This window comes from Vulpes lagopus, chromosome 6 (assembly GCF_018345385.1).
Source record: "Vulpes lagopus strain Blue_001 chromosome 6, ASM1834538v1, whole genome shotgun sequence".
Classification (NCBI taxonomy): domain Eukaryota; kingdom Metazoa; phylum Chordata; class Mammalia; order Carnivora; family Canidae; genus Vulpes; species Vulpes lagopus.
In genome coordinates this window covers 100,218,612-100,234,495 of record NC_054829.1, presented here as the reverse complement: position 1 = coordinate 100,234,495, position 15,884 = coordinate 100,218,612, and positions in this window count along the sequence as shown.

Genomic DNA, 15,884 nt, shown 5'->3' with positions numbered 1-15,884 from the left:
TTCTTCCCTCTTCTATATAAGATAGTAAAATAGCAAAGAATGTGAAATTTACACATATTCTTTGCAAAGTGAAGCAACTATAATGTAAGGCAACCAAAAGTGTATATATTCCTATTAGGACTGGGACCTTTCACAGAATATAACACTAAAACTGTCAAAAGTTTACACACACCTAGATAACTCTGGGAGGAGCTAAAATAGCTACTGTTTTAGCAGCATTTTCTTCAACATTTTTACAACTCAGCATGGATCCTATGCCTCATTTTCAACTATTTTAATTCTAGTACTAAAAGTCTAAAAATTTAAAAGTCTAAAAATTTAAAATTCTAACTGCCCCAATGTTTTGACTATTATTTAAATCATCAGGGCATATCATTTTTACTACTAATAATAAATAAATGAAAATATATTTACATTCACAAGATAGTACTTTACATTTATAAGAGACTTTAGAATGTTGATCTTAATAAAAGAAAAAGGTACAATAAATCACTTTGAGAATTAGGAACTATGTTTTTTTAAGTAGGGAAATTTGTCATTTTTTTGTGATTTATAGATGTTTTTCTTAAGTAAATTTTTTTAAAGATTTATTTATTTATTCATGAGAGACACAGAGAGACAGAGACAGAGACATAGGCAGAGGGAGAAGCAGGCTGCATGAAGGAAGCCTGAAGTGGGACTCGACCCCGGGACTTCGGGATCATGCCCTGAGCCCAAGGCAGACAGTCAACCTCTGAGCCACCCAGGCATCCCTTTTAAGTAAATTTAATATATGTCCATTAGACTGAAACACTCTACTTTTTAAAGTAGTTTTGCAGGCATTCAAATAATATTAAATTAAGATTTTCTATTTATGAAAACTTTTTATAAAAATTAACTTCCTTAATGTAATTTTAAAATTACAACCAGCTAACCTTGTGTACAGTATTCAAGTGTTCATAGTATTTAAACAAGTAAATACAAGTATATTGTTCCTTATAAATTTTTGGAGTATGTCTTGGTTTACTCAATATTTTTTCACTATTTAAGAAATTTTTATTAAAGCAAGAATTTTATAATCCAGATTACGTTTTCTTGGTCAGTTGTCAGTTCTGTTATTTAAAACAGAAATGACATTCTGAGCTCTTCCACAGTAAAGAATTATAAAATTAAAAGAATGCTTTAAATTTTTGTGATTTGCTGAAAGCAGTTTTTCCCGGCACCCATAAAACATTAGTTTTTATATTGCTAGTGTGCGTGCATGTGTGTTTAAATCAGGACGTAATCTAATGCAGTGTGTTTCAGCCCAGCACTATTTACTTTTTGATTCTCACATTGTCCTAAGTATGGCCCTTTGTAGACTTCATAATTGATTCTGTACTTTGGACATGATACCATAGTGTTTGAATGCTTTCTTCCTTTCCGGCATAACAAGCTGCCCCAGATTCACACACGTTTTCCCTACTCCTGACCTGGAATCAGATAGTCTCCAAAAGACTGGTATCTTTCCATGAACATCGGTATGTTAAAACCAAAATCTGAAGGTTAGGAATGCTATGACCGGAAGATCATTGCATCTAGACCTTTTCAGTAAACATTGTCAAAAAATACATGTTTCAGAAATTACGAAATACATGTTTTAAAATAAAACCGGTATTTTTTTTTTTTTTTTGCTATTACTATCATTGGTGATTTTAGGATATAATTCATAGCTCAGATTATACTTAGTCAAAATCCCTTCAGTGTGGATTAATGAGGAGAAAAAGTAAATGTTATATAAAATAATGCAATTGTAGGATGTAAATTCTATAGGATAATTAAACATTTTAAAATTTCCTAAGTTATCATAGTTTTTGAATCATTTAAAAAAATAAAACTATGAGGGGTACCTAGGTGGCTCAGTCTGCCTTGGGCTCAGGTGATGATCCCAGCATCCTATGATTAAACCCGATGTTAGACTCTTTGCTTAGCAGGGAGCCTGCTTCTACTATTCCCTCTCCCCCACCAACCCGTGTGCTCTCATTTGCTATCTCTCAAATAAATAAATGAAATCTTTTAAAAAATTAAAATAAAAAAACTATGAAAAACATAAGATTGAATTGTTACTCTAATTCAAATGTAACATTATAGGGCTTTTACCTTTATCTTTTTTCTCTTATGCTGAATATCTTGGTTCCAAATATCATTAACATAATATTAGCTTTATAATATTTAAAAATTCCAAAATAGCAATACCAATATTATTACTTACAATTACTGAATTAAGTTTAAGATATTTTGCAGTTCTTTTTGTCTTTAGACTATATCCCACCAGAGATGTCCACCAAAAGTACTAAATTCTAAAGTCTCTTGAAATTATATATATGATTATATATGTAATTATGATATATGTACTTTGATATACAGTTATATTTATTTCTATTTGCTTTCAGTTCTAAGATTTGCTTTTAAATAAGATTTATGTATAATTTTGGTTTACATAAAACATTTATAGTTTAAAAGTCAAAACTACATGAAAAGGTATTTTTGGAAACTCTTGCTTCTTTTCCTGTCCTCTAACAATTCTAGCCCACTTTCTTTTTCTTTTATTTCAATTCTGTTTTCTCCATCTCTTTTTTATATTTTAGTAAATATAAGCAAATAAATATTTATTGTTGAAAATTATCCCTCTTTAATTATACAATTGGAGCATTTTATGTACACTTTTCTGTTCCATGTCAGTACATGGAAATTGTCCTTGTTTCTGTTTCCCACTGAATAGTACTACATTGTGGCCATGTCCCAGCAGTTTGAGCAGTCCTTTACTGAGCAAAGTTCTTTCCAGTCTTTGGAAGTTATAAATAATCCCACAATGATTGAACACATGTTTATATTTCATGTGCACATGTGTGTGCTTGGGCAGAGTCTTTTCTAGGGTCACACCAAGAGCATATATTTTCAAACTTTGGGATTTTTCCAATCTGATAAAAGAGATAGCCTTACAGTAATTTTAAATTTTTTAAAAATTATTAGTGAGTGGGCATCTTTTTCATTGATTTAAAGGTCATTTGCCTTTCTTTTCCTGTTAACTCTCTGTTCATGTCCTCTGTTAACCAGATTTTTGGTATTTCTCTTTTCTCTTTTAAAAAGCTCTTTACAAAAAAATTAAAAGAAAATTAAAATAAATAAAAAAATAAAAAGCTCTTTACATAAAAGAGAATAGTCAGTTGTCTGCGATATAAATTATAAATGTTTTTCTTCAATTTTTCTTATCTTTTTTTTTAAATTTTTTTATTTATTTATGATAGTCACAGAGAGAGAGAGAGAGAGAGAGGCAGAGACATAGGTGGAGGGAGAAGCAGGCTCCATGCACCGGGAGCCTGATGTGGGATTCGATCCCGGGTCTCCAGGATCGCGCCCTGGGCCAAAGGCAGGCGCCAAACCGCTGCGCCACCCAGGGATCCCAATTTTTCTTATCTTTTGATTTTGTTAAGCAAAAGAGTTTTCTATTCATATACTTAAATATATTCATCTTTTCCTTTTATGCTACAGATATTGATTCGAAGTTAGAAAGGAATTCACTCATTTTCCCCTTAGCACCTGTGTGGTTTCATTTCTCACTGTGACTTCTCTGATGCATTTAGGATTTATTCTGTTATATGATGTGAGGTATGGATTCAGTGTTATCTTTTGCCAAATGGTTATCCAGTTATCTGATTCTGGGTCAATTTGGTAGACTTCATAATTGATTCTGTACCACAAGTCGGGTGGTTTAAAACAGAGTACCACAAGCCGGGTGGTTTAAAACTATGAGAAATTTATTTTTTCATAGTTCTGGAGATTAAGAAGTCCAAAATCAAGGTGTCAGCAGAGCCATGTCCCCTCCAAAGCCTCCATGGGAGGGTATTTCCTTGCCTTTCCCAGCTGGTGGTAGTCCCAGGCATTCTTTGGCTTGTAAATGTGTCACTCCAGTCTCTGCTTCTGTCTTTACATGGTTTTCTTCTGTGCATCTCTGCATCATTTTCCCTTTGTGCATGTCTGTTTCTGTGTCCAAATTTACCCTTTTCAGGATGTAAGTCATACTGGATTAGGGGCTCAACCCACTCTACTATGGCCTCACCCTAACTTAAATAATTACATTTGTAATGATGCTATTTTCAAATAATTCTGACATTCTGAGGATTAGGACTTCACATATCTTTGGGGGGAACACATTTCAACCTGTTATAAGTACCATTTATTAAAATAACTATCCTTCTCCCTTTGTGATTTAAGATGTCTTCTTAAATCTTAAATTTAAGAATTTAATGTATATTAAATTTCCATATATATTTGAGTTTATTTCTAGAGTCTTATTTTATTCCACTGATTTATCTATTCACCTACTAATACCAGAATATTTTTCTTAAATATTTATTTATTTGAGAGAGAGAGAGAGGAGGAGGAGGAGCAGAAGGAAAGGGAGAGAAAATCTCAAGCAGACTCCCTACTGAGTGTGGAGTAGGATGTGGGGCTTAATCTTACAATACGGAAATCATGACCTGAGCCAAAATCAAGAGTGGGATGCCTAACTGACTGAGCCACCCAGGTGCCCCGATATTTTAAGCTAATAAAGATATTATGTTTTAATATCTGATAGAGCTAGCTACCCTCAATGCTCCTTTTCCCCTAGAACTTTCCTTGCTTATTTATTTTCCTCATGAACTTTAAGATGAACTGTTTAAATACAGAACACAATTCTTGCATATTACTCTGCCTGCATCTTGAGAACAGCATAGCAATGTGTGGTAAAGTATCCAATCCAACATTCACTGCACAAGAAGAGACACAGAAGGAGAGTGTGGATCAGAAAACATAAGTGCTTTTCATTAAAGAATTGAATAGACTATATTTAAGTGACTTTCTTTTTTTTAAGGGAAAGAATGACTGTTCTATTTAATACCCTTGCTACTACATTAGTTTTATCTTTATTTTTTATATTTTTAAAGATTTTACTTATTCCTGAGACACACACACACACACACACACACACACATACACACACACAGAGGCAGAGGCAGAGACACAGGCGGAGGGAGAAGCAGGCTCCATGCAGGGAGCCAGACATGGGACTCCATCCCAGGTCTCCAGATTCACACCCTGGGCTGAAGGTGGCGCTAAACCACTGAGCCACTGGGGCTGCCCAACATTAGTTTTATACTGTACATTATACTCCCATGGTGAGAGTATTCCTAATGTCATATTATTTTTAATACAAACTAATTTTGTTGTCCTTGTTCATAGGAGCTATTATCAATTGGAATGTACACATAATTACTTCATGGTGTAGGAATCTCTAGCTTTTGGATAATTATTTGTGTCATTGTATTAAATAATAATCTTCTATCAGTTAGCTAGTTACATGTTTAAAGCATTGTCCCCCAGTGCTACTTGTTTGTATGTTGGGCAGAGGACCTTAGAATTTCAGAATACAAGAGCAAAATGGTACTCGGTGATCATTTAATCGAACTTGCTTCATCTCCTGCATGAGAAAACAGAAACCCAGATATATTATTACTTGGCCAGTGTCCCAGTCTGGCCCTCAAATCTACTTCTCTCAGCTAACCCTCTGAACAACAGTGGCCTGCATTGACCGCATCATCATTATTTCCTCTGCTCTTACCAAGTCTTCCAATAGTTTCACTCTATATCAGTTCATCTCAAGTTTTCTTTTTTCTTTCACTGACAACATATTACTTAAAATATCGTTGTCAATAATTCATATTGATTCCGACGCACCTGGGTGGCTCAATCGGTTAAGCATCTGCCTTCAGCTCAGGTCATGATTCCAGGATCCTGGGATCCAGCTCTGCATCAGGCTCCCTGCCCAGCAAGGAAATCTGGTCCTCCCTCTCCCTCTGTCCCTCCCCTGGCTTGTGCTCTCTCACTATCTCACTCACTCCGTCTCTCTCAAATAAAATCTTTAAAAAATTTTAAAAATTAAAATTTCATATCAATTCCAATGAAGTAGTCATTGCATATGTACTGCCCCCAGGGAAGTAGTATAATCGGGGCTACATAGTTCCTTTGTCTGAGGGCAATTAAGAAGGGTCTTGGTAGGGCAGCCTGGGTGGCTCAGCGGTTTAGCGCCGCCTTTGGCCCAGGACGTGATCCTGGAGACCTGGGATCTAGTCCCACATCGGGCTCCCGGCATGGAGCCTGCTTGTGTCTCTGCCTCTCTCTCTTTCTCTGTGTCTCTCATGAATAAATAAATAAAACATTAAAAAAAAAAAAAGAAGGGTCTTGGTTGTGATCCCTCAACAGACAACACTCAAAGCAAGCAGGGGAACATGTTCCTCAGTCCTGAAAGAGGGATATTGGCTACACATCACCACCCTTGTACCATTTGGATCTTTGGATCTCTTGCTCCATATAATTTCATTCCCATCTAGGAAAACCTCCTCCAGGATTCTTTTCTTTTGCTGGAGAATTTATGAAAGGAAGATTAGTGGAATGGACTATGTAGCTAGCCCCTTACCCCTGCAGCTGGTCTTGCACCTTCAACTGATTGTCTCCCTCCTCTACCACATACTATCTGTTCTACATTTTTCATTACCTCAGCTTGCACCTCTGCTGGTCTCTGTCACTTATCTGGCAGGGTGACCCAGATCTGAAGGGTCTTACCATGTCATTTCTGAACATAGAATGCCACACTCGGCCATGGTACTACACTTGTCTACTTAAATTGTGCCATCAAAATTGAACAAAAGATTACCTAAAGATCCCCCAGTGGATCACTTGGAATGTGCCAACCACAGTCCTCTCTCCTTCCATTTTGTAACAACATTGAGAGAGACAAGAAGCTAAAATTTCCCAAGCAGTTCACTGTGAATGATGGAAATGTGCCATTCTTTCTTCTACCCTTGATCCTCTGTCTGCTGGATATATGGGACCATATAATGGCCATTGATAGAGAGTGTATACTGGTACCCCATCTGTAGCTTCAAATGGCTTCTAAAGCTTTTTCTATCACTCCATCAGTTTAGCAGGTTCTGTTTGTAATGATTTTATGATTTTTGATGGGATCACTGATTCACATTGTCATGTGTCCACTGTTACAACTACTGTGCTATTAAAGTGCCCTCCATGGCCCAATGCAATGATGACCAGGGTTCTATGTTGGTTGATCAAACATTCTGTTAGCCCTTGCATGATGGTACTGTTTAAGGCCATATGAGCAGGAAAGCAAACTCATACTCAGAAAAAGTCTCAGTTCCAGTCAAGGTCAAGATGAATTGCTCTCGTTCCCAATGTGTTCAACTTGCCACCATGTCCCACCAGAGTCCCTGAAAGGATGGTGCCATAATGAGGCATCAGTGTTGTTCTCTGTTCCTGGCAGGTTGGACATTCAGCAGCAGTAGATAAATCAGCCTTGATCAGTAGGAACTTCTGCTGTTTGGGCTTCTTTATAGACTCCATCCCTGCCACTACATTTATGCACCAGTCACACCAGTACTTAGGTGGTCAGTGGAGGAAGCTGGCTGGACATCAATTGACTGAATCATTTTGTCATCTTTTGTAGGTAGATGCCCTCTGTAAGAGTTAACATGTGACACAAAGATTTTCATATCTTGGGTCTATTCCCATAGTTTCATCCATATGCCTCTTTACCAGATTTCTTTGTCTTCAATTTTCCAAGCTTTCTCCTTCCAACCCCTGACTTATCAGCCAAGCCATTTGACCATGAATATGAATTATTCTTATTTTAGACCACTTCTCTATACATGCAAAATGAATGACAAGGTACACAAACCAAAGTTCTGACTACTAGGAGGATGTAGTTTTTTTGCTATCTTTCCAGAGCTAAAGTAGGCAGTCAAACAATTTTGGCTTGTATCCACATCTTGAGCTAAACTCTCAATAAACCAAGTTTAACTTTTTTCCTCCCTAAGCAATATGGGAATACCTATACAACCATAGTTGCAGACTGAGGGGAGAAACTAGTGAAATAGTTTTTTATGACATGGGAACCTGGGCCACCTGCTCATACTGTTTACTTGTGCCCTGTGGTACTTAAGCCTGATCCTTGATGTGCTACTTCCATCTTATGACGGGTTACTACTAGGCCAAGTTGTCCTCATGACAGGATAGGTTTAACAAAACCAAGCTCATTATGAGAAGTTCCAATCACATGGTCACTCAATACCCATTGCCAGGTGAATCCAGTATCATTAAAGTGTATGACTATACAATATGATTTATAATTATCAGCAGATAGCATGGCCTTGCTAGAGACCCCCATCGGACTATGTTGTGATTCCTCCTGTTGCACTTTACCATACACTCCACATGGTGTCTTTCCCACTGCATATATCTTTAATGCCAGAGTCTGCTGGATTATATGGCCCAAGTGATAGGGCAGCTTGTACTGTGGCTTGGACCTGTTGCAAAGCCCTATCCCACTGTAAGCTCCCATCAAAGCTGGCAGCCTTCTCTGTCCCTCAGCAAATGTGTCAGAGCATTATTCCTAAATTTGGAATATGCTACCTCCAGAACTCAAAGACGCCTATGAGACATTGTGCTTCTTTCTTCATGGTGGGAATACAAGATGCGATACTTTGTCCTTTATTTTAAACCTATTGCAGACCACTAGGCCCTTAAAATCTCTATTAATGTGTTAGGTCCCTTAATCTTCAAAGGGTTTTCTCTTACTCTGAGGGATGCATGTGTCCCAGATGTCCAATATACCTGCTACTTTTTATTTACCCAGTCAGTTTTAACTGATCAATGTAATGAACAAATGTGATATTCTACAGAACGTCTAGACAGTCCAGGTCTCTTTGAACTGTATTATGACAGAGGGTAGAAAAGCTAACATACACTTTGGAAAGACTATAAATGTTGTCCTTCTCATGAATATGAGTACTGCTTCAGCTATACTGCACATCTGTTGGTCTATAATCTTTTCATTTTCATTCAATTTTAAATATATTCTAATTTTAGTATAATTACTTCTTAGTTCCATAAATTATTTAGAATTGTGTTTTTACTTTCTAAACCTTATGTATCTCTTTTGGATAACGTTTTTATTGATTTTTTTTAATTTATAAAAGGGGAGGAAGAGGCAGAGGGAGAGGGAAAAGCAGGGTCCCTACTGAGCAGGGAACCCGATGCAGGCTCAACCCCAGGACCCTGGGATCATGACTTGAACCCAAGGCAGATGTTAAACTGACCCAGCTACCTAGGCACCCCTGGATAACCTTTTGTTATTGATTTCTAATACCAGTGCTTTGTTATCTATACATGAATTTTAAAATGTGATACCTTTAGGTCTAATACCTGGTCAGTTTTTATAAGTATTTCAAGTTTATTTGAAAAGAATAGGGATTGTTTAATTGTTGATTATAGTTTTATATCACTAATATAGCCTTACTAAGTTTATGTCCATTTAGTCACTTTCTAAAAATAATGTGTTAAAATCCCTCAGTGTATTTGTGAATGTATCAATTACTCTGTATAATTCTATTAATTTTGACCTTATTAATTTTGAGGATCTATTATTAGGTATCTACAATTTTAGAATTAGTATATCTTCCTCGTGAATGGTGGGAATAAAAGATGAAAAGGAGGGAGTTTGAGCATTTCAAGGCTGATCACAATGGGGGGAATATGGCCAGGAGGTGGCAGTAGCACACACAAGCTTTATTTGGGTGATCCTTTGAAGGTTTGCATATTGGGGAAGGTCCTGACAGTGGGAGATTATCCAGAGGTTTAAGGCAAGGAGGCCATGGTTCCAGAAGGGGAGGAGAGCCAAGGAACTTCTGGAGGAGAAAGGCATCAGAAAGAGGGCTTATGTGTTTAGGTAGCTTTTGTATGATGTCACTCAGTTGCATGTCAGGGAGTCTCTAGGTCAAAGAATTCTAAAGAGCAGCAGCAGGTTAGGATCTTTGTAGCCCAAGATTTGTTTTATCTGTGGCAAGCAGATTTTAGACAGTTTCATAGGGTATGTGAAGCAGCCAAGCTAAAAATAGCTAAGAATTTAATTAAACTATGTTTAAAACAAATGGATGTGTAAAATTTTGATATGGTGTCAGTGGGCTTTTGAGCTAATCAACAACCCAGGCACCAGTATACAGAGGCTTCTTTTGCTTCATTCATGTACATAACAGTGACTCCCTTTATGGCTTTTTTTTTCTTTTTTTGCTCACTATTGTTCATTGTATTTTACTCGTTTTTTGGGTTTATTTCTACTGGCATTATTTTTGTAAAAAGTCAGTTCATTGTAGTCTGGTATCTTACCACTTATTATCAAAACTGCTGTAGCAGCCCCGGTGGCTCAGCGGTTTAGCGCTGCCTTCAGCCCAGATCCTGGAGACTTGGGATCAAGTCCCAGGTCAGGCTCCCTGCATGGAGCCTGCTTCTCCCTCTGCCTGTGTCTCTGCCTCTCTCTCTCTCTCTCTCTCTGTGTCCCTCATGAATAAATAAGATCTTTAAAAAAAAAAAAAAAGGATGCAAAACTACTGTAATAGGAATTTTATTTCATTCTTTGTCCTGCTTAACTGAAACTGCTCCAGGTAAGGTCATCAATGACCTTTATGTTATCAGCTGCAATTAATGTTTTACATTTTCTTACAGTGTTTACGGAGGTTTAATTTATGTAATTCAAAATAAAAAACATTATATTTTTTCCATACATACTGATTTTATTTTCATAAGATTTCTGTGACATATATTTTTTCTCCCATTACCAAGTGATCTTCCAAAAAATCGTAATCATCCATATTTCTTCTCAGCAATGTATAAGGGTACTTTGGTCCCCTACTCCAAAATCCTCACCAGCAATAGGTACTGTTCTTCTTGATAGATGACCATCTAATGGGGTCTAATAGGGTATAAAATAACAATCCTCAAATGCTTTATTTGTATTTTCTTGAGGCCTAGTGAGCTGGAGCATAATTTTACATTTTGGTCATTTACTTTTACTTTTACTTTTCTATGGTCATGTCTTTATATTATTTACCCACATTTTTGTGTTGTATTTTCTTATAAGTGCTAATTGTATAATACATATTATCATTATATATTATAAAATACATGTTAGTATAGTATAGATGTTAACTCTTTGTAACCCACGCTGTAATTTCTGCCATATCCATATTATTAATATTTGACTTTATTTTTATCACAAAAGTTAATTTTTGCCACGTAGATTTTCCCTGTCATTAGTCTATTTTCTCTCCCTCTTGGAGACGCCTACTCTCTATCTTTAAAATGATTTTAGACATCATTTTATGTGTCACATCAAAGCCCTTTAATGTAAATTGGGAATCCAGTTTTGTTTTCTTTGAACTGAAACACATTTGTCATATATTAAATGTTCATATATATCTACTCTCAATTCTTTTCTTTTTTTAAAAAAAATATTTTATTTATTTATTTTTGAGAGACAGAGAGAGAGAGAGAGAGGCAGAGACACAGGTAGATGGAGAAACAGGCTCCATGCAGGGAGCTCAATGGGGGACTCGATCCCTGAACTCTGGGATGATGCTCTGGGCCGAAGGCAGGCACTTAACCGCTGAGCCACCCAGGGAACCCCTCAATTCTTTTCTACCAATCTTGTTTATCCTTATTTAATGCAATTGCTTTTCTTATATCAGCTGACTTGATTCTAATGTGTCCTAGTATATGGTGATATCTGGTGAGTAAAGTTCCTCTCAGTCTTTTTTTTTTTTTTTGTAGAATTTTTTTGTTCTTCTATGTAAACCTTAAGATAATTTTTTTAAAGATTTTATTCACTTATTCATGAGAGACACAGAGAGAGAGGCTGAGACCTAGGGAGAGGGAGAAGCAGGCTCTCTGTGGGGAGCCCGATGCAGAACTCGATCCCAGGACTGCAGGATCACAACGTGAGCCAAAGGCAGACACTCAACCACTAAGCCACTCAGGTGCCTCAAACCTTAAGACAATGTAATCCAATCTTTTAAATACTCTTCGGATTCTAATGTGAATTTTATTAAATTTGTATATTAATTTTATTTTCCATTATATATTTTTTAAGTAGGCTCCACGCATATAGCAAGGAGCCCATTGTGGAACCTCAAATCACGACCCTGACATCAAGACCTGAGCTGAGGTCAAAAGTTGGACACTTAACTGACTGAGCCAGCCAGGTGCCCTTATATATTAATTTTATAAGATTTATATTTTTACACTAGCAAGTTTTTTTCATGGGTTGAAATGTCATTGTCATTCCATTACTTTTAATAACATGTTCATAGTTCCCCTACCCCCACCCTCCATGGCCTTTTGCCTTTCTTGGCAAATTTCTTTTACCCTTTGTTTTTTTTTTCACTATTTTTCCACTATTGTGAATGGAATATTTTTCCCATTACCATTTCAAGACGCTTATTGCTATTAAATTTTGTAGATTCATTGTTTCCAAATAACCTACAAAATCTTTTTGTTTTTCCTAATCTCTGATTTCTTAGGCATACAATTGTATCAACAGTTTTCTATTTTCCTCTATTTGTACTGATTATTTCACTTTTTAATCTTGTCACTTTCACTGGCTCCTCCAAGATACTTTTTAATAATATATAATGATAGTAGGCATTTTCTGCTAGTTCCTGATTTTAAATGAGTTTGATATTAAATACTTGTAGGCTTTTCATAAATAACCTTCATTGTTTAGTTTCCTTCAATTTCTATTTTACTGAAGAATCTTCATTAAGGGGTGCCTGGGTGGCTCAGTTGGGTTAAGCATCTACCTTTGGCTCAGGTCATGATCCTAGGGTCCTCTAATTGAGCCCCGCATCCAGCTCCCTGCTGAGCGGGGAGTCTGCTTCTCCCTCTCCCTCTGCCTGCCGCTTGCTCTGCTTGTGCTCTGTCAAATAAATAAAGAAAATCTTAAAAAAAAAAAATCTTCATTAGGTATGGCTATTGAATCTTAGCAATAGTACTTTCAGCATCTATTGATATGATCATCTTTTCTTTAATTGGTTTATGTGGATTGTGTGAATAAATTTACTGATCAAAATACTCTTAATTCTAGAGTACAGTTTTCTTTGCCATAGTATATTAATTTTTTTTAACTGCTGCATTTTTTATTAGAATGTTCTTTGATATGTGTGAGATTGCTCTCAGTTTTTGTGTTTATCAGCTTTTCATATTAATATTATATAACTAAATTAAATGAGTTGGAAAGTTTTTCCTATTTAAGAAATTGGGGGTAGGACCCCCTGGGTGGCTGAGTGAGTTGAGTGTCTGCCTTTGGCTCAGGTTATGATCCTGGGGTCCTGGGATTGAGCCCTGCATCAGGCTCTGTGCTCCGGGGAGAGCCTGCTCCTCCCTCTCTGGCTTGTGCTGTCAAATAAATGGATAAATTCTTTAAAAAAAAAAAGAGGAGGGGGTAATTTAACATTGGAATTATTTTCCTTGCAATCTTCGCACTTATTTTTTTAAGGATTAATTTTAGAGAAAGTGCAAGCACACGGAGAGGAGAGGCAGAGGAAGAGTGAGAGAGAGTCACAAGTAGACAGTGTTAAGCACGGAGCCCCATGTTGTGGGGGTGTGTGTGCACTAGATCTCAGGACCTGAACTAAAACTATAAGTAGGACACTTAACCGACTGTACCACCCAGGTGCCCCAAGTACTTTTTAAATATGGATTTAAGGGGGATCCTTGGGTGGCTCAGTGGTTCAGCACCTGCCTTTGGCCCGGGATGTGATCCTGGAGTCCCGGGATCCAGTCCTACGTCAGGCTCCCAGCATGGAGCCTGCTTCTCCTTCTGCCTGTGTCTCTGCCTCTCTATCATGAATAAATAAATAAAATCTTTAAAAATAAATAAATAAATATGGATTTAAAAACTCACTTAAAAAACCCTCACTTTTATGTTCTCACTTGACAATCAATCTACTAACATTTTACATTTCATCTTAGGTCATTTTTGGTCATTTATGTTTTTCTAGGAATTTATTCATTTCCTGTAGGTTTTCCACTGTGTTGCTTATAAAGTAGTATGCAGTATTTTAAAGTGAGTATCATTCTATCTTCATTTTATTTCACTTCTTGGCAGCCCTCAACTAGCTTTAGACTGTACTAAGTTTAGAGTTTCTTAAATTTGTTGAATGGGTGTTACTGATGCCTATCTTCAGTGTGATTAAGGCAGAGGAATATATGATGGATACTTAAGGGAAAGTACAGGAAATTTGAAAATTTAGTAAATCATTTCTTGACATTTTTTATTTTCTCACTAGCACAGGGTTCACTTCTGTAATTATGCAATTTCCTACCCTTTGCCCCTTTTCTATATTATTGGAGAATTACAGCCTTATATTAGAGATCAGGAATTTAACATTGCGGCTGATCAATTTGACAACAGTAAATATTGAATTTGACAACAGAGAATAGAGTCACAGATACACTCTTTTTATAAGTAAAGAATCAAATATTTAAACCAAAAGACAATTAGAGGGTGATGTCATCTACGAATAACAACATAGGTAAGCCTCGCTGAACAAATTTTCAATGTCCTTCAAGACTATAACTAACGGGGATCCCTGGGTGGCGCAGCGGTTTGGCGCCTGCCTTTGGCCCAGGGCGCGATCCTGGAGACCCGGGATCGAATCCCACATCAGGCTCCCGGTGCATGGAGCCTGCTTCTCCCTCCGCCTGTGTCTCTGCCTCTCTCTCTCTCTCTGTGACTATCATAAATAAATAAAAAATTAAAAAAAAAAGACTATAACGTAAAATGGCATACTATAATTGCTAATAATTAATATGGACTGTCTACTTTTTATACTAAAATAATGCTTGCTATAACATGACTCCACTAAACTGGATTTCTGCAAAAGACAAAAGCACTCACTATCTGAACATGAAAAAATAAAGTGAGCTTCCAGGAAAAGACTATCGTGACAAAGTAAAACACAACTTCAGATGATGCAGTATAGCTAAAAACAGAACAAAACAGATGGGCGTCCTCTGCAGTCCAACCTTTGGTGCAAAGGGACTCCATGACCAGCAAGACAGTGAGGCAGTCATAGGTCTGCTGCTGAGTGGTTTTCAAGCAAGCATATTTTATCCTCCCAAAGGTGGAGGTCATCTAACATGATTTGTGTGGTTTAAATCACTGTTCCTTTAGTTTTCCTCATACTTTAACAAATTATGTATTGAATTACAGTCATTAAGCTTGACAAATGATTCAATTAGATGGAAAAACTTCCTATGATAACCCTCCAAATATCCAAGAATGAGTCAAGATATATTCTGCATAAATTTTCCGCCTGGACATACCACTTTAAGTGGCTAAGCTTTTTAACTATTTGAAGTGGAAACTGGTATCTCCAAATGTAAAACATATCCTGTCTCCTACCATACACTGTCTATCTTGATTCAAATTCATCATTAAACATCACTTCTATAGTCTGATCACAGAGATGCTCTCAGGGACAGTGATGTGCAGGGTCCTATGTTAAACTGTCTCAAGCTGCTATGCTTTTAATGTTCACATTAAATTTATTGTTTGGTTCCCTCCCCTGCCTTCAGCTGTTATATTTTATTATTTACCTGTCACTAGAGCAAGACCTTATCCATATCTGTGATTTTTTTCAGAGAAATCAGATAACCAAATTTATTAGAATAAACAGACTGAAAGTGGGGACCTGAGGTATTCAATTTAGATGTTTCTGGTGGATAGTTAATAAAATATCCACCATAACTTAAGAACCCTAATGAACAGTAGAGTCTTAAAACTCTCTTTGCAGAGGGAGAGTCTGATAACATGTTTCTACTGGAAAAACTATAGGAACCACAATAAGGAAGGCAGAACTATATGATCAGCAACTGGCTTAAGTAGCTTCCCATAAACTTATTAACAAATTAGGTTACAAAATACAAAAGCCATTTAATGAATCATCGTATGAGGCATTGAACTCAAAGCTGAATTG